This window comes from Heterocephalus glaber, unplaced genomic scaffold (genome assembly GCF_053883595.1).
Source record: "Heterocephalus glaber isolate CG9 unplaced genomic scaffold, H.glaber_assembly_v1.0 deba00000122, whole genome shotgun sequence".
In the NCBI taxonomy this organism is placed as follows: domain Eukaryota; kingdom Metazoa; phylum Chordata; class Mammalia; order Rodentia; family Bathyergidae; genus Heterocephalus; species Heterocephalus glaber.
The window spans coordinates 3,208,087-3,212,471 of record NW_028258138.1 but is presented as its reverse complement, the minus strand read 5'-3'; the positions used below and the strand labels follow the sequence as shown (position 1 = coordinate 3,212,471).

The 4,385-nt window shown below is 54.9% G+C and overlaps 1 long non-coding RNA gene across 1 annotated transcript; it reads right to left on the bottom strand.

Moving 5' to 3' along the window:
- Nucleotides 1-278: 278 nt before the first annotated feature.
- LOC110348678 (uncharacterized) lies at nt 279-2,615 on the bottom strand. Its single transcript, XR_002394127.2, has 2 exons — nt 2,385-2,615; nt 279-1,770 (listed from the first exon to the last, which is right to left on the bottom strand). It is a non-coding gene; the product is annotated as an uncharacterized LOC110348678 (long non-coding RNA).
- Nucleotides 2,616-4,385: the final 1,770 nt, after the last annotated feature.

Here is a 4,385-nt window from a genome sequence, read left to right as displayed (position 1 = left end):
CTCACCTGGGAGCTTAGAGCCCTCTCGATGCCCTGGTGGCCCCTGGATGCTGACCCGAGTGGCCAGGGTGTGGCCAGGTGTCCCTGAGACTTGAGAGGCCTGGTGTGTGCTCTGGTGCCAGGGCTGAGAGCTCCACCTTCGGGTCTGTTTTGGGGGGGGCAGGTGCTAATCCAGGCCAGCCCCCGCTCCTGGGGACTGAACCCAGGGCAAGCACTGGACTGCTAGCTACAACCTCAGCCCTTAAAACCTGCGATTTAAACACTTCTACCGCACACATAATCATTCACATAGGGAATCAAGCCCGTTCTTTACCATTTTCAATTGCATCCAGCAGACATCGGGACCCAGTCCCAGCCATTTGGAAAGTGTGGGAGTCAGAGATCCTAGGCAGTCAGAAATCCCAGCAGGCTCATGGTCTCCCTGAACACTGTGTCCACCCTGCAGCCCCTGCAGTGTATTGAGCAACACACACAGGCGCTCCTGCGTGGGCCGCGGGTCCCAGCCCCGTAAGCTCACTGTGCCTTGAAAATGTCACAAGTCAAGAACACACTCAGCCTGTCCACCCGCCCGCCCACATCCTGGCTCAGCAGCAGAGCCCAGGCGGACCACACACCACATCCCTCCTCATTGTGGTCACTACGGTCACCAGCTTCCAGACGGGGGAGTGTCCTTTCTGCCGCCAGCAGGGAAAAGATCCAAACCCCAGACTCCAAGGCTGCTGGATGTGTCTTCTCTGCACATCACGATGCTGACAGATGATGAGCTGAAAAGTTTAGTTGGGGACCACACGGATTGATATTGACATTGATGAATTTTGTCCTCTTCCCCTGCTATGTCTTTACGAGGCACAATAAAAAAAAATGTGGTGAATACTGCTGCCTGGTGCCATCCAACAGAAAGGTAGCTCATAAAAAATTGACGCTGTGTCCTCAGCCACCTGTCCATGGGATCTGGCACCATGCGACTTCTGGCTCTTCCCCAAAGTCAAAATGACCATGAAAAGGAAATGTTTTGAATCCATTCAGGACGTTGAGGCAGCCAGAGCATTGCAACTAAAGACACTCAGGAGAGAGGGCTCCAGAGCTGCTGCAGGAAGTGGCCAGGATGATGGGATGAGTGTGTTTGAAGTAAGTGGTTGTGTTGTGGGGAAGACACATGGCCATGTGTTACTATAGTAAATTTAAAAAATTTGAACGTTCTCTGCGTATCTAGATCACACCTTGTTTGCCAGATAGCTGACAAAGCTGGACCCTGCAGCCTGGGAGGGAGTGCACCTGGCCAGGGCATCTTGCAAACACTGTGCAGTTCTGGTGTTTCCCCTGCAGTCCTAAGTGGAGCCCTTCCTGTCCCTTCTGCATCCCGGCCACTCGGGTTTTCCTGTTGGCCAGGACCTGGGGTGGCACCGAGGGATGTCTTAAGCCGGGGTGCATAAGCTGGGACTGGGAGGTGGCTTCCTCCTTGTCTGCCATTGAGCGGGTGACCCCTGGTCTAGCCGGAGCTGTGGGGAACTCCAGGAGCACTGCACCAGCGCATCAGGCATCCCCCAAAATCCCACTTCAGTGTCCTCAAGAGGAGGTTCCAGGTGTCAGAGCTAGAAGCTGCCATGCCAAGGAAAGCTGAGTGTCCTCCCCTCCATTCAGTGGAAATGCTGTTTTTAAAGTAGCTGTCCAGCTGGACGTGGTGGCACACGCCTGTAACCTCAGCACTCAGGAGGGTGAGGCAGGAGGATTGCAGAGAGTTCATTGCCAGGCTGGACTACATCATGAGACCCTGTTTCAAATTTTAAAAAACAAAAATGAAATAAATAGTTGTCAAAAGGAGCAAGCAAAGAGCGTGCAGCTCAAAAATGCAGTTTACCAATGATTCTAGAATTAACAGAGCCATGACATTATTTTTCTGGATGTGTGACATTGCTAGCTTTTTTTTTTTGTATTGGGGATCAAACTTGGTACCTTGCGCTTTCGAGGCAGGCGGCGGAACCACTGAGCTAAATCCCCGGCCCTCCGTTAGCTTTTTAATAGACCATCTGTTCTCATTGTAAATAAACATTGACTTTTGCTCTGCTCTTGTGGCTGTAACTTTGCATCCTGTTTTTTTTTGGTACCAGGGATTGAACTGAGGTCCTTGCACTTACACAGCAGGCGTCGAAACCACTGAGCTAAATCCCTGGCCCTGCATCCTATTTTTTAAGGAGCATCCCCCAAGTGTTTGGACTTCACCCTGCCGAGCTGCGGGCCCTGTGTGAGTATTCTGTGTTCTCCTGTCCTGGCGGGCGCTGTGGTTTTGTGTCTTGTTCTAAGCTCAGTTTGCTTCTGTCTTCCCCGCAAAGCCCTTTCAGATCCGTCATTTCAGGCAGGACGGGGGGATGGGGGGTGGGGGCTCACCGAATCGCTGCTTTGCCCGGCTGAGATCGAGGGGCCAGGAACCCGAAGCCCAGTGTGCTGGCTGGACACACATGGCCCAGGTGGGGGTTGGCTGGTGAGCTCAGCAGGTTCCTCCTCCCCAGGCCCGGGATGCCTGCTCCGTGGGTGTGTCCGGTCCAACTGGAAAAACCAGGCCTGGGAGACCAGGGCCTGGCGACTGCAGCAGGCCACAAGAAGAGGACAAGGCCTTGCAGGTGCAGTGGAAGGGAAGAAGCTGGTGAGTCCACAGGGCCCTCGGCCCCCGCAGTCCCAGAGGGCCAGGCTCTCCTGTCCCCCGATCCCAGCTGCTCCCCTTCCTGGTGCTCAGCCCAGGAAGCTCTTCTCACAGCCTTGACCCCCACAGCACTTCCTACATCCCGGACCTAGGGAGCATTTTTATTAGAGAAATGATTGTGAGCAGCCAGGAATAACACTGCACACCTGTTATCCCAGCACTCGGGGAGGCCGAGGCAGCAGGGTCACAGTTAGAGCCCAACACGGATGACTTAGCCACTTATGGAGGCCGAAATAAAAAATGAAAAAGGACTGGGGATGTAGCTCAGTGTGAAGACCCTGGGTTTAATTCCTAGTGGTGGAAAAAGGGAAGGTTGAGATTATTGACTGTAACTGTATCTCAACTTTCTATTTTTTCAGATGCCAGCCATCCCCAGCTCTTCCTCCTAAGCTCTTCCCCGTTGTTGCTCTGGGTGTCTTTCATTTGCTGCTCTTGAAGAAGCGACCAGGCCCCAACTCCTCCCAGTAAACGGGGCTGAGCCAGCAGTGTCCTCGAGGAAGGGAGGCCGGGCTCCTCATTTTGGCCGTGGGCTCCACCCATCACCGCTTTGGGACCCGCAGGAGCAGGGACCCCAGGAGCAGGGACCTGACAGCACACAGCGGCTTCTCCCTCCCTCCCCGCCTTAGACCCCGCTCCGTCCTCCCCCGGCCCCTAGCTGGGTCTCCTTTTCCTTTTGGCACCATGACGGGTATTTACTGCTGGTTTCTGCTCGAGCCTGGTGGGGCAGAAGCGGGGGCAGCCTGGCACCCTGCCCTCTCTGCCCTGTGCAGTGAGGGTGGCAGAGCTGGCACAGGCGTGGGGGCGCCCTGCACCCTTCCCCTGGTACTAAGCTAAGCTCCAGGCCAGGGGGTGCTCAGAGGCTTTGGGGTGTCTGCTTGGCAGCAGCCTCTGACCTTGCCTTCTAGGGACACGGGGTACCTGGGCCCCACTGCCACTGTCCCTAGCCAGTCCCAGCAACAGCTCAGGGAGTGGGTCCTAGGCCGGGGGGGCACTGACGGCCAGGTGCCGGGTGGTGAGCTCAGTCCCAGCAGCCTGAGGCCCAGCCCAGTGAGTCTGATCCGCTTCGTTTGAGAGAGGCAGGAAAGCGGGACTTCAGCTTGAGGGCCCCCAGTTTTCCACTGTGAGCCCCAGTGTTTTAAACATGCCGAGTCTGGAAGGAAGTGTTCCACCTGGCGCAGCGGCTGCAGCCCACCTGAGGTCCCCTGGGGCTGATCAGGTACCACCCCACCTGGACTTCTGGGCCCCAGTCCTAGATTTAGGTCAAAGGACAACAGGACACAAAACCAGCTCCATGTCACAACCCACACAGAGCACGGCATGGCTCTTGGGTTCAATTCCTTTCATGTTCCAAGATGGGGCTGTGAGTTTGTCAGCAGTTTCTTACAAGTCACCCTGTCTGTGAGACCTGCTGGAAAACGTCATGTTCAATCTGCCACCTCAGAGCAACCACTGTGAGTGGTACCTCTTGCCGTTGTACAGTGCGAAACCTATTCCGGGTTCCTGACTCTTGTTTTTTTGAGGAACCCCGATGTTCAAACACTAATTTTCACTTGGTTGTTTTTCTAGGAGATCGCAGGTGGTTGCTTTTAAAATTTTCTTTCTTTTGGCAGCACTGGGATTGAACCCAGGGCCTGCACACAGAGCAACATCTCCAGCCCTTTTTAAAATGTCTTATTTTTAAGGCAGGG